The sequence below is a fragment of the Malaclemys terrapin genome, chromosome 1 (genome assembly GCF_027887155.1).
Source record: "Malaclemys terrapin pileata isolate rMalTer1 chromosome 1, rMalTer1.hap1, whole genome shotgun sequence".
Lineage (NCBI taxonomy): Eukaryota > Metazoa > Chordata > Testudines > Emydidae > Malaclemys > Malaclemys terrapin.
The window spans coordinates 192,437,529-192,460,845 of NC_071505.1; the positions used below are offsets into that span (position 1 = coordinate 192,437,529).

The 23,317-nt window shown below is 43.1% G+C and overlaps 1 protein-coding gene across 1 annotated transcript in view; it reads left to right on the top strand.

The window, feature by feature from the left end:
• Positions 1-5,833: 5,833 nt before the first annotated feature.
• Positions 5,834-23,317, top strand: part of DYRK1A (dual specificity tyrosine phosphorylation regulated kinase 1A) — a 139,256-nt gene continuing 121,772 nt past the window's right edge. Inside the window, exon 1 of the mRNA XM_054049022.1 lies at positions 5,834-6,311. The gene's annotated coding sequence lies outside the window, so the exon portion shown is untranslated. The remainder of the gene's footprint in view (positions 6,312-23,317) is intronic.

Below are 23,317 nucleotides of genomic sequence, written 5' to 3' on the forward strand. Positions count from 1 at the left end.
TGGGTTCTTTTTTATAGAAAGAAGTTTCATGTATAACAACCCCACCAGACTTGTATGGATTTCAAATATTGTCCATGTTACACATACAAAGACCGTTAAAAAAACTTATTAAAATTGTGATACATTTTGCATTTCCAATTTTTCTGAACCGACAACAGTAGCTTTGTGGTTTCACACATGTCAAAAATACACTTCAAAGTGAGAGTTGATGAAGGAGAGTTGTGTTCAACCTAAAGACAAAAATAGGAGGGAGACAGGATAACCAGCCAGGGGTGTTTATAGGCAAATCTTCTATCCCCAGCACAGATGATCCCATTTTTAATTAAATTCTTGCTATTACATACTTTTACATCTACTTTTTGTATTAAGAACTTATAAAAAAAAAATCTTATTTGTTCTTTCCCCTTGTCCCCAGCTCCATATTTCCTTTTTCTCAGCTGTCTTATCTTTTCTTGTGTCCCTTTCAGTTTGTTTATCTTCATCACTTCTGTTTTTGCAGGACAATCTTCCTCCCCCTCCCCCCCGTTCCAACTTTCTTGTGTTTTATATTCAGCATCTTGCAGGTTGTTTGTTAGGAGAAATTGATATTGCAATCTTGTAAATGAACAAGTCCTGTGTCCCTGAACAAAGTAAGACTCAAACAGGAGGAAGTCTCTTTGCTCAGAGTTTCAAGGCCATTTCCATCTAGCACTCTGCCCAAAAGTCCCCTCACAGCTTTGTTCTCACTGTCCCATTACAAGTTCACAGGCTTGTTATAAGTGTTATGTCTGGTGCTTCCTCCTCTGTTTGCCTTTGCAATGTTTCTTCTATTCATACACATTTGTGTGCATGCACAAAGCTCTACCAAACAATACCCAGCCCCGTGTGTTTGCTCTCCTAGCACAGCTCCTTGGGGGGGCGGGGGGGGGGGGGGTTTGAAGGTGGCTCATATTTCAGGTATCTTACTCCAAAAGGAGCTTAGCTGCTTTTCACATTTATTCTGAATGAGGGACTGCTGTTGCACCCACCAGCTTCAATGGTTCCACCCAAACCGAGACATAAAAATATGGCTCCTTTCCTGTTTTGTATCCCTCATTCTCAATTTCTCTGTACGCTTCCCACTGTAATCTTCTCTCTTGTATACTGTCCTACCTCTCCCACTATAAACTGTCATGCATTCTTCTTTTTTTATCCCAACTAATGCTCACTTCTACTTCATGCCCCCCCACTCCCCAAATCTCTCAGATGCTCCACTGCCTGGCTTTCAAGTTTGAGCAAACTCCCAAGAATCTTCTCTTGCGCACACAGATGCCTTCTTCTGCACTCACCAAATGTATTGACACAGGCAGGCTCCCCTCAATCCCAACCTACTTGGGATGTGATACATAGCCTGACCTCCAAAAATTTATTGATATCCTCTTTTCCACTATAATCAATCTCTCCCTTCCTTGTCAAGTTCTACCTCCCTCTCTAGCCTATAAACATACACAGCCTCCAACTACCTCATGGTTTTCTCATTCCCATGCTACCCTCCCCCCAATTTAACTGATTTAAGTTAGTGGTACAACTTTCTTGTGAAGACAAGGCCTAAGTCTACTAGACATAATAAATACCAGTGCTACAATTTAAAGCAGGGGTCGGCAACCTTTCAGAAGTGGTGTGCCCAGTCTTCATTTATTCACTCTAAGGTTTTGCATGCCAGTAATACATTTTAACATTTTTAGAAGGCCTCTTTCTATGTCTATAATATATAACTAAACTATTGTGTTATGTAAAGTAAATAAGGTTTTTCAAATGTTCAAGAAGCTTCATTTAAAATTAAATTAAAATGCAGAGCCCCCCGGACCGGTGACCAGGACAGTGTGAGTGCCACTGAAAATCAGCTCATGTGCCGCCTTTGGCACGTGTGCCATAGGTTGCTACCCCTGGATTACGCTGTCTTTCCTAATGCCTTAATATTCTCTGAGGGAAATTCTTTGGCATATTCCTCAGCCAGGACTCCAGGTTTTTACCAACAATTTCAGAATCAAAGTCCCTGTCCAGAAAGCGAGTCCCTTCCTCTAAGCTACCGAGGGCACAGGCCTTACAAGAGGGGTCCCCTTTGGATGAATCTGCTCTGCCTGCCAATAATAACTGCAATGAGGGCAGAAAAGAACTTGGAGCCAGCTATTGAATATGATCCAAGCAACTTCCAGCTCACGTGCCGCCTTCGGCACATGTGCCAGAGGTTGCCTACCCCTGATTTAAAGGAATATAATGGTTGAATGCTGTTTACTGAGCACTATTTAATTGTACGTACATCCATTCTATTTATTTTTTAGAAATTTAACTTGTTATATCTTGTCTTTCCTGACTTCACTTTTTTTTCTTTTCTATTGTAGAGTATGAGGGGTGGCCGGTGCGCAAAATCAGTGGCGGGTCTACAGATACCATAGTGTTTCCCAAACCTACCCCTCCCCTGGGTTTTCTTTTTTGTGGACTGGAGTCTTCTGTACAGCATCATGGGCTCTTTAAAATTTCTTCCATCAAGTCAGGTGTTACCTGTTCTCCCTCTATATTAAGAACAGTGTGTGGGGTTTGTTTTTTTTTTCTTTAAAGCCTTTTCATTCTCTATCAGGTAACATGTGATCTGCAACTCTCTCCCTCACCAAAAATTAATTAGATTTTTTTTTTTTTCAAAGTGTAAAACTGGCACACTAGTGAGCATGTCCCTGAATGGCTTTTGGTGGGGGATAAGTGACATTTGGGACAAGTTGAAAGTGGGAGAATCCTTTTCTTCCCTCTCCATTACCCTAGTTCCTAATGAAAAACTGGGCAACATTATAACCAAGAGCAGAAATGCATGTCTCCTTTTGTGCCTTAGTGAAAATTAAGGGTGAGGGAGACTGTGATCCCTGCTTATTGTGTGCACACACACACTTATTCACCAGTTCAACTCATTCACCCATCTCATAGCAATTTCCCTTTCAATTAAGAACATCCAAGTTCCCATAACTATTTATTTCTTTCCAGCCTGATCTCCCCCCAGGCTAACACTTCCTCCCCCTGCCCTCTTTTCCCCTTTTACCTACTGCTCAGAACCCTCTCCCCTGCTGAAAGCCCTTCTACTTCGTGATAGCCTTCCTTCACCCTGGCTCAAACCTGCTGCTCCCTCACAACTCCACCTCTGTCAAAATCCCTAGCTCAGACACCTCCTTTCTCCCATGTACCAAATCCTCTGCCCTCACCATAACCATCCTCCCTGACTAGTCCCAAGTTCAGAATTCCTCCCCATCCCACCTTTCTTTCTCGTGTCTCAGAAATTCACCCTCACCCACCGCCTCCTGCATATTCAGAAACCCTTCTCTAACCAACATCTCAGTTTAGCACTTCCATCCCCTGCCTGTTGCTAAGCCTGGTGAAGCAGCAGTAGAGGCAGCAGGGAAGGACTGTGGCTGAAGGCAGCATGTATAGGGGCCCTATATCTTGTCTCTGAGTCAGCCTTGCAGAAGCCTCTATTCCTGGTATCTACTTCTGCTTCCTCTAGTGCCTGCTGTATCCTGTGTGCTGCAGCAAGACCACCAGGAGTCTGCCAGTAGCAGCAAGTGATACCGCATGCAGTACAACAGCTACATTGTAGACCTTTGTGCTCTCCATGCCAAGGGGTGGCATTAAGTGTTAAAAATTCAGCTTGCTTGGTATGTTATGTGAGCCACATGGTATGTTCAGATTCTGCAGAATCTAAACTTTCATTAAAAAATTCTAGCTTTCATGGTTGCAAATGTAATCTTTCAAATGCAAACAGAGTAAATGCAGTGCTGTTTTCCTGAATGTGCAAGCAGCCTGAAACAATGGCTTGGAGAAGTGTGAAGTTCCTGTCCATGTTAATCTGTGTATTAATACTCATATCTAATAATGACATTTTATAGGTCTCTATTTAATTGTTGATCTTGTTTCAGATGGGATGAAAAAGGTGTAGGAGTGAAACTATATGGTGGGAATTGTTGCACATCAGACACTGTAAAAAGAGGCCCAGAGGCAGAAAACTTTGAGACGACACAAAATAGAGTACAAGGAAGGAAGAGGAAATAGAGGGAAACAAATAGCACTAACTGGTCCTAAACTGGAGAAGAATTTCCCCTGAGTGATGCTGTATGTGACTTTGATTTAAATAATTAAAAGTTTAGGTAGTAAAGGCCATATTCTACTGCTGATATTTGTGCAAGCCTCCCAGTAAGATGAGTGGGAATTCCACAGTAGATTTAGAGTAGTATGTAGAACTAAATTTAGACCCTCAGCCAAAACTAAAAGTAGTATTCAGGCCTCTTTAAAGAATGTGTATGGCACCCTTGCTATAAACACTAAATATACCATCTGTAGCATGGCTGCCAAATTGAAGCTTTACAGTCCCTAAGGACTGGACACTGAATTTTTTAGTCTGTCTTCAATGTGTATTTCCTTCTCTCAATCCAACCTTTTAATCCTTTTTTCTTTATTCCCTACATCCTATCTACCTTTTTCTAACATTTTCTCCTCCCCACCAATCTTTTTCCCACTATCCTACTTTTGCTATCTAATATCTCTTTCCCCCCCAATGTCGCCCTTATGCTGATCTACACACAAGCCAGAATAGCTGGTAAAATTTTCTGTGTAAACTGCTGGGGAGCTAAACCTACTAGCCAAAGCCTGGAACAATATGTAGGAACTACCTTGTGCAGAAAAATGCCTCAGTAAGATCCTAACTCCCCTTGCAGGAAAAGAGGAGGAGCCTAGATCTCCAACAGGTTTTGTCTCTGGAGGACCTTATCTTACCCTAAGCTTGCTGGCTACACACAGTGACAGAGGGGTTAGGTTCTCTGCATGCTAAGCCTTGTGGGCGCTGCAAAGTTGCGGGTCTGCTACCTTTTCCTTCTAATCTCCATGTGGGGGTCTCCTCCCCAGTAGCTAGCGGCAGGGCTGGCGTCCATTATTGCTCATGGATTTTTTTTATTTTTTTGGTCTCTGTAGAAGGTTTAATAGCTGCTGTTGCTATTCCTTCAGCATAAGTCTGCAAGGTTAGCCCGGCAGCAGAGGTACCGGAGCTGCCTGCAGATCCAGGAAGGCAGCGCTGCCTCTCAGCTTGTCCTCCCGTAACGCGTGGAAGGGGTTCGCTCCACGACTGAACACTAGAAATTTCTTTGCCTGCTGCGGGAAGAGGGGGTGAGCGCGGCTCCCGCCTGCTGCCGCTCATGCGCCAGATCCCGCTGGCTCAGGCCCAGGGGAAGCAGGGAGGAGGCACCTCCCGCCGCTGCGCGCTGGGGCTAAAGCCTGGCGCTCCCGCGGAGCCAAACCCAGGCAGGCGCGGGGGGCGCGCGCCCCCTCCCCATCGCAGGCTCGGCGGGCCCCGGGCCATGGAGGACCGCCGCTGCGGCGGCACCTCTGGGTTTATAACGTCACGCCATGGTGGAACAGGGGAGGGAAGGAGGGAGGGCGAGAAGCACCAGTTGCCAAGGCAACCAAGCCCCTCTTTCGCCCATTTCTCCCCCTTCACCACGTCAGAGCGGCCTCCCGCCTCAGGGGCGGGGCGCCTCGCGGCGTGATTGACAGTTGCCATAGTAACAGGCTTGTCCCGTCGCCATTTTGTCAGTTGGGTTTTTTTTTTTTTTTTTTTTTTTCAAATAATTTCCCTTCCCGCCCGAATTATAATTTTACCCAGGAAATTGTCCTCGCGGGTTTTGGGGGCTTCACCCCTCGCGGGCCCAGGGACAGCAGGGAGGGGGCGAGGGGGAGGCGGCAGCGCGGGTGGGCGCGGCAAGGAGCGGTCCGGAGTACAGCCCTGGAGAAGCCGGCTCGGAAGGGGGGAGGGGGAGGAGCGGGGGGGAGGGGGGAGCGAGCGGGCAAGTGAGCGAGGAGTTCCCGGGGGCTCGGTTCGGCGCTGCGCTCCCCCCGCTCGCTCGCTCTCGCGGCTGTCTCCGCTCTGCCTGGCCGGGGCTCAGGCCGCCGCCGCGTCCGGGCCCCGCTGCCGCCGCCGGTCGCTGCGCAGGTTTGGAACGCGCGCCATTTTGTGAGCGATAGAAAATCTGCCCGGCCAGGAAGCGCCGCGGATCCGCCCGCCGGGCCGGGCCCCCCCGCCCGACTCCCCGCGAGAGGGAGGCGCGCTGCGGGCTCCCGCCGGGGCCCCGCACCACACCGGGGCCCGAGGGCGACTGGACTGCGGAGCGGAGGCGCTGCGGTGCTGGGGCCCCCGGCCGAAGCGGGGGAAGCGCTGTGCCCAGCCGCCGCCTCCTCGGAGCTCGAGAGAGGAGGCCTCTGCCGGGATCGGGCCCCCCACGGCAGCCGGGCAGGAGAGCAGTGGCCACCCCCAACCCCCACGGGTAAGTGTCCTGGCCGGAGCCTCTCGCACCAGGCCAGCTAATGCCATCCCCTCGGCGTGGGGACAGCCCCGCTGCCATCTTAGAGAGAGGGGCCCGGGGAGTCCCCGCCCCAACCTGCCGGGCCGGGGCCCACTACACCCGCGCAGCCCAGGGGAAGGTGGCACCGGCTGGGCAGCCGCAACACCCTTTTCTCCCTGGCGTGAAGGTGGCGGGCCCCAGTGCTCAGCACAGGCTGCTCGTGTCGGAGGGGATCGCTCCGGTCCCGGGGCTGGGAGAGCAGGGAGATGATCCCGACTGTGTAGAGGGAAGGGGCTGGCAGGACTCTCCGGCTCTGACCTTACGATAGGTGGGAGGTGTCGGACTCTCCCGCAGCCCCCAAGGCCGGGGGAAGGAGTCAGAAGTTTAACAGAGCAGGCACCTGTTGTGGTGGTGGGTTGAGGTGCCCCGTCTGCACTCGGGTAAGTGACTTCCATGGCAGGTGTGGAAGTTGGAGGTGGGGGTGGTGGGAATACTTGTGTCACGTTACTGTCATTCTGGGGCACCCACAGAGTGCCTATCTTCTAGTTGTTAGACAGTTAGCTGCAATCTTTTAGGGATTTTGCTCTGTGTTGGTAAAGAAACTAGAACATACATTATCCACTTCATATATTGAATGTTTTTGCTGTAAAGCAGCTCTTTCTCTAACAAACAAAGCCCCCAAACACAACTCAGGTACTGTAATGAGACATTCCAATATTGATGTGTTTCTGACTCTTAATCAACTTTGAAGTTTCCAGTTTAGTCTTTCCAAGGACTATGTAAGGATTCTTTGATCAAGAGTCTTGAATGCTGGTGCTGCTTAGTTCTCCCATTATTCCCCAGTCAAGAGAGGAAAAAAATCAAACAGATCTGTCTTTTTTTAGCTAATAAACACAGGAGATCTGTCTCCAAAAAATAAATCAAGCATAAAATATTTTTTTACAACAGACTTTTTTTCATCCTAGTGATAATGTGCTATTAGCTTGTGTTTCTAAACACTTGCAAGGATTACCGTCACTTTTATGAAAGCAGCAAAGAGTCCTGTGCCACTTTATAGACTAACAGACGTATAGGAGCATGAGCCTTCGTGGGTGAATACCCACTTCTTCTTGGAACACTTCTTTTATGTGGACAGTGTTCCAAGGTTCTATACAAGTAGAAGTTAGCTATTTTATCATTGTATTGATATCTCCATGTTGTGTCATCAGTTTCTTTAATTTATTCCAAATGAAGAAGGCATAATCCTGAATTATTCTCATAAAACATTAACAGTTTTTTTGTAATAGCTGAATACTGTTGAAATAATTATACTCTTTTGGGTGTGATGTATTAGTAATTTCATTGCAGTATTTGAATGTTAGATGTTATCTATTGACTACTGTTTTTCATATATTTAGTGAACTTTGTAAATAAACTATTCTGTAGACTGTCCTTGGTGTCATCAGCTCATATGAGGTATCTACAACTAGGGTGTTCTTTATATTTGAGCTTTAAAGTAATTAACATATATGGTGCGTTAGGTTTATGTTTTCTTTCCATTAATTTTTTTGGCATTTATTTAGAACAAGTGTCTGAAGCTTAACATCGCTTGATGCATGTGTCTTGAAGTTAATGTGTAAAGTTAATGCATCTGGTTTAGGAGTTGAATATGAGAGAGCTATTGCTTTTATAATCTTACTAAAAAGGACAGTTCCCTATTCCTAGAAACTGTGCAAGTGTTTACTAAATGAAAGTGCTTTGATATTGTTTCCAGGCTAAGGAAAAGTATGGTAGGACACAATTTGTTATGTCAGTAACAGTATTATAGAGATTTGTCTAGGTTTAGAACTTATCATTTTGGTTTTGTTAGGGTCGGCAACTTGAGGGAAAGAGGAGTGAATGAGGATGGTTTTAGCAAGTAGTAGTGGCGGCAAAGAGATTTCTCCGATACTTGTGCTTCAAAAACAGTCCAGTGACTTGTGGATAGTATTCACTCTATATGGAAGGTGTAATGATGTGGTCTGTTAAGCATTTTTGAAAGTTTTGGGCTCTGTGTAGATGTTAGCACATGTTAGCTAATAGTCTGGACAAGGTGCACTAACTTGACCAGTTTAGCATGTATTAAGGCATTGTAACTTGTCTAGACTAGACTTTTAAAAAGTTAGCATGTGTTTTCTAACACATGCTAGTACCTCATCTTTAAATCTTAGTCTAGAAAAGGGCATAGAGAGAAACTTGTAACTGAGTTAAAACCTCTAGACTGTCTTAATAGCCAAAGAGGGGTGAGGTGTCTATCATGTTAACTCAAATGAGTTAGCACAGGGGTCGGCAACCTCTGGCACGCGGCTCACCAGGGTAAGCACCCTGGCGGGCTGGCCCAGTTTGTTTACCTGCCGCGTCCGCAGGTTCAGCCGATCGCGGCTCTGACTGGCTGCGGTTCGCTGCTCCAGGCCAATGGGGACTGTGGGAAGCGGCGCGGGCCGAGGGATGTGCTGGCCACAGCTTCCTGCCTCCCCCATTGGCCTGGAGTGGCGAACCCCGGCCAGTGGGAGCTGCGATCGGCCGAATCTGCGGACGCGGCAGGTAAACAAACTGGCCCGGCCCGCCAGGGTGCTTACCCTGGCGAGCCATGTGCCAGAGGTTGCTGACCCCCTGAGTTAGAGTAACAAGATTGAAAAGCTGTCCTTATACTCTTTAAGATGCAGGCTAACACATTTGAAATTGCTAACTGGTTCTGTTGTAGCATTCTACCTAAACAGCTTCATGTTCAGCGTGGCTTTTCAATCATGTTCAGCTAACTTAACTGGAAAACATACTTTTTATCTGTCAAGACAGGGCTTTATAGCTACATTTCTCTTAATAGAAAAACCTGGGTAGTGAGCTAAAACACAAATGCTTCTCTATTAAATGGTGTTCTAGCGTGACTGAATTTTCCTTTTAAAAGCTCTTATTCTGAGGTGTTCATAACTGTTATGGTCTGCCTTTACCTGAAAGTAGGCACATAAGGGCTCAAACTTGAAAGCAACTATTGAAAATTGGATTTACAAACAATTTAACATATTAGTGCAGTTTCAGTGGGTTTTTAGCCTTTGTATAACTTAAATGACACAGATTTTTAAAAGATGACCATTTGGAAAATTATTTCTCCATAATGAGACCCTAAATGCTTTTGGTATCTTTCTATTTTGTGCGAATTCTGGGAAACTTGTAGCACTTCTGAGACTCTGAACTTTTTCAAATGAATACTGTTATTGTGGAATAACTTATTTTTATAGACCTATCATAATTAATTTTCTCTACACACTTGATTAAAATGGGTTGGGTTTATAAATCACTTTAAAAATGAGCAGTATTACACCTGTTTTGCTTCTTGAGTATGAGTGTATTAGGGCAATCTTAACTTTTGACTGACTTTGGTTGTGTCATAAATTCATCTAAATAGACTTTAAAAACCTTTTTATTTTATTTTTTATATATATACTGTGGTGTGTTTTGCTACAAGAATGTCCATTTTCCTATTGAAAGCTTTCCTAATTATGTGGTGTGTATTTTTGTTGTTGTAAATCTGTGCGAAAATAAGGAAACAGGTAATTCTGTTAAGAGGAATATATTCTTTTTCATTTGTTATTGGAATGAGAGAGGAATTCTCTCTAGTATATATTGTACTGGCCATTTAAAAAAATTACATGGAACAATTTGCAACATGATCTGGACACTCTTTAGAAACAACTAACTATACTGTTCAGTGAGAATATAAGTGCAATCTAAAAATACATTAACACTTTTTCCCAAGGTGGTGAGGGAGACAGGTCATCCTCATAAAAGCTTGAATGGCTTTATTATCAACTGCACAACATGCTCTCATGTAACAGTTTGCTAGTGGTCTCCAAATATAACCTATTTGGATCATCTTTTCTCTTTTAGGGATGAAAGATTTAATTCTATTTTCTTTATGATCCTCCATCTCTCCCGAGTACAGCTTATAAAATTTACCAGCTTATAACTTCTTTTCCTATTACAGGCATATTTCAATACTTTCAGTAAGTCTTCACTGCAGAGTTCACTTGTGTTTTAACCCAACCTCCTGTCTACATATCGTTGCTTGGAGGAGGTTTAAGCTTAAGCTCTGCTTTAGCTTAGGCTGGAACCTGTCCGCTTTGCAGTGAGGATGGAGGCTAAATTGCGCAAGTGCTGATAGGCTTCCCATAATTCCCCATGAAGGCCAAACAAGTTCTCCCACAATTGACTGTGAAAGAATCATCGTTAACCTTAGCCCAAAGAGAACATAAGAATAGCCGTACTAGGTTAGACCAAAGGTCCATTTATCGCAGTACCCTGTGTTCCGACAGTAGCCAATGCCAGGTGCCTCAGAAGGAATGAACAGAACAGGTAATCATCAAGTGATCCATCCACTGTTGCTCATTCTCAGTTTCTGGCAAACAGAGGCTAGGGACACCATCCCTGCCCATCCAGGCTAATAGCCATTGATGGATCTATCCTCCATGAACTTATCTAGTTCTTTTTTAAAGTATATTATAGTCTTGGCATTCACAACATCCTCTGGCAAGGAGTTCCACAGATTAACGGTGCGTCGTGAAAAAATACTTCCTTTTTGTTTGTTTTAAACCTGCTGCCTATTACTTTTGTTAGTTACCCCAAGCTTGTGTGTTATGAGAAGGAGTAAATAAGACTTCCTTCTTTACTTTCTCCACACCAGTCATGATTTTATAGACTTCTATCATATCCCTCCTTAGTCATCTCTTTTCCAAGCTGAAAAGTCCCAGTCTTATTAATCTTTCCTCATACGGAAGCTGTTCCATGCCCCTAATAATTTTTGTTGCTGTTTTCTGTACCTTTTCCAATTCCAAAATATCTCTTTTTCAGATGGGTTGACCACATCTGCACGCAGTATTCAAGATGTGGGCCTACCTTGGATTTATATTGAGGCAATATTTATATTTTTTGGCTTATTATCTATCCTTTTCTTAATGATTCCCAACATTGTTTGCTTTTTTGACTGCTGCTGCACATTGAGTGGATGTTTTCAGAGAACTATCCACAATGACTCCAAGAGCTTTCTTGAGTGGTAATAGCTAATTTAGACCCCATCATTTTATATGTATAGTTGGGATTATGTTTTCCAATGTGCATTATTTTGCATTTATCAACATTGAATTTCATCTGCCATTTCGTTGCCCAGTCACCCAGTTTTGTGAGATCCTTTTGTAGATCTTCACAGTCTGCTTGGGACTTAACTATCTTGAGTAGTTTTGTATCATCTGCAAATTTTGTCACCTCACTGTTTATCCCTTTTCCCAGATCATTTATGAATCTGTTGAATAGGACCGGTCCCAGTACAGACCCCTGGGGGATAGCACTATTTTCCTCTCTCCATTCTGAAAACTGACCCTTTATTCCTACCCTCTGTTTCCTATATTTTAACCAGTTACCAATCCACGAGAGGACCTTCCTTCTTATCTCATGATAGCTTACTTTGCTTAAAAGTCTTTGGGCTGGTCTACACTGGGGGGGGGATCGATCTAAGATACACAACTTCAGCTACGCAAATAGCGTATCTGAAGTCGAAGTATCTTGGATCAAATTACCTGGGGTCCACACAGCGCGGGATCGACGGCCGCGGCTCCCCCATCGACTGCGCTACTGCCGCTCGCTTTGGTGGAGTTCCGGAGTCGACGGTGAGCACGTTTGGGGATCGATATATCGCGTCTTAACGAGATGCGATAAATCGATTGATACCCGCCGATACGGCGGGTAGTGAAGACGTACCCTTTGGTGAGGACCCTTGTTAAAGGCTTTCTGAAAATCTAAGTACATTGTATCCCCTGGATCCCTCTTATCCACATGCTTGTTGACCCCCTTCAAAGAATTCTAGTAGATGGTAAAGCATGATTTCCTTTTACAAAAATCATGTTGACTCATCCCCAACAAATTATGTTAATCTATGTGTCTGACAGTTCTGTTCTTTACTATAGTTTCAACCAGTTTGCTCAGTACTGAAGGCAGGCTTACCAGCCTGTAATTGCTGGGATCACCTCTGGAGCCCTTTTTAAAAATTGGCGTCACATTAGCTATCCTCCAGTCATTTTGGTACAGAAGCTGATTTAAATGATAGGTTACAAACCACAATTAGTTGTTCTGAAATTTTACGTTTGAGTTCCTTCAGAACTCTTGGGTGAAATACCATCTGGTCCTGGTGACTTATTACTGTTTAGTTCGGGGGTTCTCAAACTGGGGGTCATGACCCCTCAGGGGTTGCAAGTTTATTACACGGGGGGGTTGCGAGCGGTCAGCCTCCACCCCCAAACTCTGCTTTGCCTCCAGCATTTATAATAGCGTTAAATATAAAAAAAGTGTTTTTAATTTGTAAGGGGAGGTCACACTCATAGGTTTGAGGTGTGAAAGGGGTCACCAATACAAAAAATTGGGAACCTCCTATTTAGTTTATCAATTTGTTCCAAAACCTCCTCTGACACTTCGATCTGGGACAGTTCTTCAGATTTGTCACCTAAAAAGAATGGCTCAGGTTTGGGAATCTCCCTCACATCTTCAGCCATGAAGACAGATACAAAGATTTAATTTTGTTTCTCCGCAGTGGGCTTATCCTTGAGTGCTCCTTTAGCGTCTTGATCGTCCAGTGGCCCCGCTGGTTGTTTAGCAGGCTTCCTGCTTCTGATATACTTAAATTTTTTTTTGCTATTACTTTTTGAGTCTTTGGTTAGCTGTTCTTCAGATTCTTTTTTGGGCTTCCTAATTATATTTTTATACTTAATTTGCCAGAGTTTATGCTTCTGTCTATTTTCCTCACTAGGATTTAACTTCCACTTTTTAAAAGATGCCTTTTTTGTCTCTCACTGCATCTTTTACTTTGTTGTTTAGCCACTGTGGCACTTCTTTGATTCTCTTAACAATGTTTTTAAATTTGGGGTATGCGTTTAAGTTGAACCTGTATTATGGTGTCTTTAAAAAGTTTCCATGCAGCTTGCAGAGATTTCACTTTTGGCATGGTACCTTTTAATTTCTGTTTAACTAACTTCCTCATTTTTGTGTAGTCCCCCTTTCTAAAATTGAATGCCACAATGGTGGTCTGCTGTGGTGTTTTCCCAGCCATAGGGTTGTTAAATTTAATAATATTATGGCCACTATTACAAAGCGGTCCAGCTTGGTCCTCTTGGACCAGATCCTGTGCTCCACTTAAGACTAAATCAAGAATTGCCTCTCCTCTTGTGGGTTCCAGGACTAGCTAATCCAAGAAGCAGTCATTTAAGGTGTCAAGAAACTTTATCTCTGCATCCCGTTCTGAGATGACATGTACCCAATCAATATGGGGATAGTTGAAATCCCTCCTTATTATTGAGCCTCTCTAATCTCCCTGAGCATTTCACAGTCACTATTAAGAGCCATCAGATATGTCCCCCTCCCCCTGCCACAAACACTGACGAGTGCAGAAATGGGGAGGACACAGTAAAATGGGTATGGTTTTGCAATGGGGATGCTCACACCTGGACTAGGCTAATTAATGTACCCTTAAAGTGAAATGTTTCCCCATCCCCAAAGAAAGAATATTTAATCATCAGATTTGTTGTTACTTTGAGGCAACAGTTTGAAAAATCTACAAATTGATGCACAAGGGCATTACTTTTCTGCACATTTTAGTTGAGATGCCTAGAAATAATCTATTCAAGTGAATGACTGGATAAATTGAAATAGCAAAAATTATCAAATTTTCAACATCTTAATTTATACTAATGGTGTTAATGTTTAATTAAACACATTTTTATATGAATTAATGCAGCCAACCCACGGTAAGCTTTAAAAATTATATGAAAAAATATTTTTAAGTGACTGATTTGTCCTTTCCTTGAGTGTGGTATCCTGAGTTCAAATGTAAGTATAGTAGAACCTCAGAATTACAAATATCAGAGTTACGAACTGATCAGCCAACCACACACCTCATTTGGAACTGGAATTACACAATCAGGCACCAGCAGAGAACCCCCCCCCCCAAAAAAAAACCTAAATGTAATAATGTGTTAAACGTAAACTACTAAAAAAAGGGGGGGGGGCAGCATTTTTCTTCGGCATAGTAAAGATTCAGAGCTGTACTGAGTTAACGTTCAGTTGTAACCTTTTGAAAGAACAGCCAGAATATTTTGTTCAGAGTTATGAACAACCTCCTTTCCAGAGGTGTTCATAACTCTGAGGTTCTACTGTAGTTAAAATTGATTGTTTATTATTAAACCTGTTCAGTGCATGTGTACAAGTTTCCACATGTCTTTCAGAGAGCAAAGTAACTATAGACACCCTCTAGTTTATTCTGATAGCAGGGTCTATTGCTGAGGAGTCAATCAGTACTATGCACATTCATTTCCCTTGTAGAGGAAGCTGATTGGTAGCATCTGAGACCAAAGACATAGAGAACCACCATTCAAACTGAAGTAATATGGTAAAGAGAAGAAAACTGCTGTCTGGCAGGCAAGACAAGTGTTAAGTACTTGCCCATTTTTTTCCATTGTCTTGAACACATGGACTCTTTCTCATGCAGAACCCTGTTTTGTCTGTCTGGTTATCACAACAAATTTTGTCATGACACCTAAACAAATAGTTACAATAGCATAACATAAAAATGGCCATTCTGGGTCAAATCAGTGGTCCATCTAGCCCTGTATCCTGTCTTCGGAAAGTGGCCAGTGTCATATGCTTCAGAGGGAAGGAACAGAACAGGGCAATTATTGAGTAATCCATCCCTTGTTGTCCAGTCCAAGCTTCTAGCAGTCCGAGATTTTAGGGACACCCACAGCGTGGGGTGCATCCCTGACCGTTTTGACTAATAGCCATTGATGGACTTATCCTCCGTGAACTTTTTGAACCCGATTATATTTTTGTATAATGTATGGGTGATACTTGGTTTTTATATAAGTTGTTTTACAGGGCTGAACTACAAAATACATGTTGGATACAAATCTGATTACAGTCATTTGTGTGTTAAATGGTTTCATTTACTTTTTTTTAAATAATCCAGTGATGGTAGTAGAAATTCATTGGCTGTTTTGTTGATTATGGCTTCTTTATTATTGGAAATTCTGATTAGCAACTAAAAACACATTTGATGGTATACTGACAAACAGGAAAACTTACCCTGGACATCTGAAATATGCTGATAACTTTGATAATGTTATGGGAGGTGATAATCAGATGTAACATTTGAGAATTCACTTATCCATATGTGTAATTCTTCACATCAGTTTCTGGAATAATACAACATAATATAATTTTTTTTCTAGAACCGCAGATGCATAGGTATAGCATCTTGTACTTTTTTCTTTCTTATATATACTAACTTCTTTGTAATAAAGGTTCAATATAATTTTACAAGTTTAAACTTTTTATATAAGCACTCTCTTTTTATGGTATGCATTTTAAGAAGTTAGGGCCTGATACTGCAGATATTTACATACATGCAAGTGGTCACATTTAAAAGCAGTGGGACTGGTTGCTGTATGTAAGTGTTTGCAAGATAGAGCCCTGAATCTGCAATGGGGTATTACACTCTTTCTTTTTAGCTAGTATCACAAACTTTTTCAGGTGCAATATAGCAGGGAGTCAGTTGACTACAAAGTTAATATAATTTCATTGTTGGATGGCCTATATATGTCAGCAGACTTTCACTGTTACTCTGTATACTTAATATGCAATATGTTTTATAAGTTTGGTTTATTGTATGTATTCATGAAAGTCATTTATATGACAAACAGTGTCTGGGATACATGGTATTACAAATGCTACGTGTGTGGACAAGGTTGAAGGTAAAATGTATAATATTGTATTGTTTGAGACATAATGACTATATATAAAACTCTATCATAACTACTTCCCCGTGTATGGATTAATGTTGTTTTATTTTGTCTTACTATAGTGCTTAGAAACTTCAGTCAGGATATGGCTCCCATCACATTGGGTAATGCATAAAACACAGCATAAATGCAATCCCTGTCCCAAAGAGTTTGCAGTCAGAATTTCCTGACTTGACTGCTTTTTCATTCAACCGTATCATTCTCCTAATGTACGTTTTTTTTTGGTGGGGAATTAATACATATTTAAAAAAAACACTCAAATAAAACAAAAAAGATTGCATGCTAGTGTATTTGAAGGTCTGCTGATTTGCAGAACTTTGGCAATAGCATGTCTAAATTTCTTTACCTGCAAGTGTGGATAGAAACCACTGATAATGTCTTAGGGTGGTGCTTTGGAGAGAGCTTCTGTCCTGTCCACATAGGATCTGTAGAGCAGCATTCCAACCTGTGTGTTTTGCACAGTATCCCTTTGCATCTTAGTGTCTGCATGAATCCTCTTTCATTCTCTTTTCCCCTTCCTTAGCTTACAAACCTTGAATACCCTGTGAAGCTAAAGTAGCCACACTCATGTTCATAGCATGGCCTTTCTTACACTTTGAGCTTAGTGAAAGTCCTTGTGTGGAATCAAGTATCAGAGGGGTAGCCGTGTTAGTCTGAATCTGTAAAAAGCAACAGAGGGTCCTGTGGCACCTTTAAGACTAACAGAAGTATTGGGAGCATAAGCTTTCGTGGGTAAGAACCTCATTTCTTCAGATGCAAGTAATGGAAATTTCCAGAGACAGGTATAAATCAGTATGGAGATAACGAGGTTAGTTCAGTCAGGGAGGGTGAGGTGCTCTGCTAACAGTTGAGGTGTGAACACCAAGGGAGGAGAAACTGCTTCTGTAGTTGGATAGCCATTCAGTCTTTGTTTAATCCTGATCTGATGGTGTCAAATTTGCAAATGAACTGGAGCTCAGCAGTTTCTCTTTGGAGTCTGATCCTGAAGTTTTTTTGCTGTAAGATGGCTACCTTTACATCTACTATTGTGTGGCCAGGGAGGTTGAAGTGTTCTACAGGTTTTTGTATATTGCCATTCCTGATATCTGACTTGTGTCCATTTATCCTCTTGCGTAGTGACTGTCCAGTTTGGCCAATGTACATAGCAGAGGGGCATTGCTGGCACATGATGGCATATATAACATTGGTGGACGTGCAGGTAAATGAGCCGGTGATGTTGTAGCTGATCTGGTTAGGTCCTGTGATGGTGTTTCTGGTGTAGATATGTGGGCAGAGTTGGCATCGAGGTTTGTTGCATGGGTTGGTTCCTGAGTTGGTTGTTATGATGCGGTGTGCTGGTGAGAATATGCTTAAGGTTGGCTGGTTGTCTGTGGGCGAGGACTGGCCTGCCTCCCAAGGTCTGTGAAAGTGAGGGATCATTGTCCAGGATGGGTTGTAGATCGCTGATGATGCGTTGGAGAGGTTTAAGCTGAGGACTGTAGGTGATGGCCAGTGGGGTTCTGTTGGTTTCTTTTTTGGGCCTGTCTTGTAGCAGGAGGTTTCTGGGTACACGTCTGGCTCTGTTGATTTGTTTCTTTATTTCCTCATGTGGGTATCGTAGTTTTGAGAATGCTTGGTGAAGATCTTGTAGGTGTTGGTCTCTGTCTGAGGGATTGGAGCAGATGCGGTTGTACCTCAGCGCTTGGCTGTAGATGATGGATCGTGTGGTGTGTCCGGGGTGGAGCTGGAGGCATGAAGGTAGGCGTAGCGGTCGGTGGGTTTTCAGTATAGGGTTGAAGTGTTCTCCTACAAAAACCTGTAGGAGAACACTTCAACCTCCCTGGCCACACAATAGCAGATGTAAAGGTAGCCATCTTACAGGAAAAAAACTTCAGGACCAGACTCCAAAGAAAAACTGCTGAGCTCCAGTTCATTTGCAAATTTGACGCCATCAGATCAGGATTAAACAAAGACTGTGAATGGCTATCCAACTACAGAAGCAGTTTCTCCTCCCTTGGTGTTCACACCTCAACTTCTGGCACAGCACCTCACCCTTCCTGACTGAACTAACCTCGTTATCGCCATACTGATTTATACCTGCCCCTGGAAATTTCCATTACTTGCATCTGAAGAAGTGAGGTTCTTACCCACGAAAGCTTATGCTCCCAATACTTCTGTTAGTCTTAAAGGTGCCACAGGACACTCTGTTGCTTGTGTGGAATGTATTGTACGTATAAAAACTGTTGGAATAGAAATGCTCAGCCACCTTAACTCTAGTGGCTGGTGCCATTACCAATATAATTTTTTTTTTTTAATTGCTCGTCCCTATGGGGACACAGGGTATAAGCATTTCTTGTGCAAGGGGCTACTTTGTATTTAACAGCAGATATAAGGAAATATTTATGATTGTAGATTGCTTCACCATAGAAGTCTGAGTATAATACACCTAAAATAACATCTATTGTCCTGTCACTTAATTTGCATTGTGCCCAGTTGTTCTCATTTACAGCAAGCTAAACATGTTTTAAAAAATATTTCCTTAATGGTAAAGATAAAAAGTTACTAAAATGAGGAAAGCTTGCTTTCATTTGAAGGGGAAATGTTATATTTTATCACCAGCCGCTTATACCATAACTGAACAGTTAGGTTCAGTTAAAAGAACAATACCTGTTTCCCAATTCAGGTAACTATTACCACAGAGTTAAACAGAGCATCTATACATCTAAGAACATTCTGGTTTTCTACTATTCACCATCCATTTATTCCAAGACATTGGTACATGAAGTAACAAGTTTAATCTTTAGTTCACAAGATTGAAGAACTATATTTTGAAATCATTCTCTCTTCTACATAACATAGAGATAAATGCTATTTCTAAGTGACTTTATATTTTTAAAACACTTTATTATCAGTTTAACTACTGCTTTTGTAATGAAAATAGAAAGTAAAAATATAAGATAATGTCATGTTTAGCCAAAGAACCCATTTTTTTGTTGGTGTAGGGAGAAAAAGATATATGTATATGGCAAACTTTTGATTTTTTTTCTTTTTTTAAATGTTTACTTACCTGTTGCAGCCCAATGATTGGATTAATGTAGCTTTGTGCATTTAGGAACATAAATTGCCATGTTAGATCAGACCACTGGTCAATCTATCTCAGTATCCTGTTTGAGGGGCCAGTTCTGGATGCTTCTGGGAAGGTGCAAGAAACCCCACATTGGAATAACCTGCCTATGATAGAAGTTTCTTTCTAACTGCCTGGGGTTAGCGGTTGGACTATTGCCTGAAGCATAAGGGTTTGTAATTATAGATAGTTTTGTCCTGTCTAATGTAATTTAAGATGCTACACCTTTACCCCGATATAACGCGACCCAATATAACATGAATTCGGATATAATGCGGTAAAGCAGTGCTCCGGGGGGGGGGGCTGCACACTCCAGCGGATCAATGCAAGTTCGATATAACGTGGTTTCATCTATAACGCGGTAAGATTTTTTCCTCCCGAGGACAGCGTTATATCAGGGTAGAGGTGTATTTGTTAATTTCTGATCCTTTTTAAAGGATTATAACTTTTTAAGTTTTTGGCCTCAATAACATCTTGTGATAGAGTTCCAAAAGCTAATTGTGTTGTGTGAAAAATATTTCCTTGCATCTGTTTTACATTGTTGCTCTTCATTTATTTGTCTCTTATTCTATTATTATGAAAAAGGGTGTATGGAAGTTTTTGACCTACCTCCTCTGCATTATTCCTTTTATACACCTTTATAATCTCAACTCATATTTGTCTGATTTCTAAAGTATTATATAGGTTTAGGCGAACATTTTCAGTCCTCCATGCCTAAATGTTAGGCTCCAAAATCCATGTTTAGGCATATAAGTAAATCCTGCCTTGAGTCTCCCCCTCCATCCCCCCTTCCCCAAAGGCACTGAGACTTCTAGTTTTTGTTGACTTGCTTGAGCTCTGACTGTTCAGCAACTCTAAAAATGGGGCCACTTTTATTTTGGTGCCTGAATATAGGATTGGGAGCCTAATTTTTGGACACTCAGATTTTACCCTTAATCTTAATCTGATGTGGAGTTATTTTCATGTATTCATTGCCTTTCTCTGGACTGCTGTTATTACTGTTATAGATAACTTAATTAAATTGCACACATGTTAATGCAATGTTAAGGTTGTATAGTTACACCTGGGATCTGTTGCTTAGGGAGCTCACAGCGGAAAGCTCAATGATAGTTGTTTAGGAAGTATACAGCGGGACAGTGTACAATTCCCAAGTTACATGTCGGTGTTTAAAGGTGCTCCTAATGGAAAATGATGGAAAATAATCAGTGTTGTGACTAGGGGAAGGATGTGATTTGGGATCAGTGTGTCTTAAAGACTGCCTTTCCCCTTACATTCTATCCTAAGATGTTGATAATGAAATTACATGATCACATGGTATTTTTTCCACAGGACGTATGCCTCATTCAGAGGAGGTGATTTGGGAAGGATGCAGCAGTTCAAAATTTGTTCATATTCTTTTCAGTGTGCGGCCACACAGGTTACTTTGCATGGTGCTGCACACCATCCAAACCTTGCACTAAATAGGGAGTTGTTAATAGGGAGTTATAGTATCTGAGCCTAACAAACAGTGAAGTTATTCTCCTAGCACCCAGAGATCTGAAACTTTTTCACAGATTGGAAATTGATGCACAGAAAGATTAAGGCCAAAATTTGCAAAATTCTCCATTAATCTTGGGTATCTCAATGATTGAGCACACAGCTTGAGAGACAGCCTGATTTTTCAGAGTACAGTACATGGCATTTTTTTTATTGTACTTCAATGTCTACACCAGGGGTCGGCAACCTTTCAGAAGTGCTGTGCCGAGTCTTCATTTATTCACTCTAATTTAAGGTTTCGCGTGCCAGTAATACATTTTAACGTTTTTAGAAGGTCTCTTTGTACAAGTCTTTAATATATAACTAAACTATTGTTGTATGTAAAGTAAATAAGGTTTTTAAAATGTTTAAGAAGCTTCATTTAAAATTAAATTAAGATGCAGAGCCCCCTGGACCGGTGGCCAGGACCCAGGCAGTATGAGTGCCACTGAAAATCAGCTCGCGTGCCACCTTCGGCACCCGTGCCATAGGTTGCCTACCCCTGGGTTACACAGTACTCTGAACATACAGTTAGTTCTTGCAAGTAGCTGTAGGAGGTAGGGAAATATGTATTAACTTGTTTTACATACGGGGAAAACTGAAACAGAAAGGCAAAGTGACTTGCCCAAAGTTACACGATGAGTCAATGGAAGAGTCCAGTTTAGAACACTAGGCCTTCTGGCTCCCAACCCTGTGCTTATTTCCTCCAGACCTTACTGCCTGAGATGAACATCTACATTTGCTATTGATTTAAGTTGAAATTGTGAGGTTTCAGTACTTCAGAAAATCAGGCCTTATGTGTCTTAAGTTGGGGACCCCCAAAATGAGAATAAAATTAGTGGCCACATCACAAAATTTTGGTATCCGTGACTTGCCATCTTCACATAGTAAGCCTGTGGTGGGGTCAGGAATAGAAACCAGTTCTTCTGTATGGCATTCATCTGCCTTAACCATATTTCCACCTCTCCTCTTCCCAAAGTCTCCTGCCTCATTCAAGATATATTTTCCAACTTCGCAACAAATGATGCTGAGTTCCTACAGTCAACCCTGTTCACTACACAGCCCTGATTCAGTCTCTGTGTGCTCAGAGAGGCAGGTGTCCTGTAGATAAAATAGTATTTGACATGTAATTAAAGACTATTGTGATACATATGCATGGACAAACTTAATTCTGGCATTTCCTAACTTTTGAGTACTCAACTTTGTAACCTCTATTTTTAGAATGTAAGTTTATAGATACTTTTTTCTGGCTTTTCTTTTAAAAAAAAAAAAAAAGAAAAAAAAAAAAAGAAAAGAAAAAAAGGTGCAGCTCTAATGCCACCTGATATCAGCACTGCAGCACACACCTCTAAAATTGATCTAAAGGATTAGCTACAGTAGCTTACGGTAGGAGTGTTGTGTTATTTTTGGTGGACTGGCCACCAAAGGATCCATAGTATGGTGAAACAGTGGGTTCTATATGCATGAGTAGCCCCATTTTACAGACAGCTTTTTTGTGTACTTAGGTTTGGCAGATTCTTTCTTGACAGTGTGGATAAGTGGTTTAGATGTGACAGTGATATTGGAAATCTAGGTTTTGTTCCCAACTTGTATAACCTCTTATTGGGGTATGAGACCTTGCTTAATAAGTAATAAAGGTTTTGAAATGGCACAGATTTACTATCAGTTACTACTAACACTTGAACTCAAGGTCTCTTGGATTACGTCTCAAAGCCTGAGTCAACTGACTCGGGCTTGCCCTGCAAAGCTAAAAATAGCTGTGTAGGGAGTCAGGTTTGGGCTGGAGCCCGGGTTCTGAGATCCTCTCCATTGCCAGGTTTCAGAACCTGAGCTCCAGCCTGAGTCTGAACTACTTAGGGTGACCAGATCACCAAAGACAAATATCGGGACGCGGGGGGGGTGGCGTGGCGGGGGGCGGGGCCAAAAAAAAAAAAAAAACCTTCCTCCGCAAGCGCTGGAGGGAGGCCCGGGAGACTCAGAGGAAGCGCGGGGCCGGGGTGAGTAACAGTCCGGCCTGGCCCCGAGCAGACAGGACTCAGTTGGGTGGTAGGGCGAGGAGGGGGGCGGCCCGCGGGGCCAGGCGGCGGCTGTTCTCCCCCCCGGGCAGCGGGACTCGGGAGCAGCCGCTGCTGTAGCTCCCACTGCCGCGGGGGCAGGAAGCGGCCATGGCGCGCTGCGGCTCTGGCGCCCCCGAACCCCCCGAACCGGGGCCTGCTGCGGGGACCCAGCAGCGCGCACGCTGCGCTCAGCCCCTGGCCAGTCGCATCTGGGCTGCTGCCCAGCTGGTGCAATCCTGCAGCGGCCCCGGAGTGGGGGCAGCAGGCCCCAGACCCCCCGTCCCGCTCGGGTCCCGCAGGGGAACGAACGGGGCTGGGCTGCCGATGCCTCCGCCCCGGGCCGCCGCGGGATTGCACCAGCTGGGCAGAGCCCAGACGCGACTGGCCAGGGGCTGGGCCCAGTGTACGCGCTGCTGGGTCCCCGCAGCAGGCCCCGGCTCGGGGGGTTCGGAGGCGCCGCAG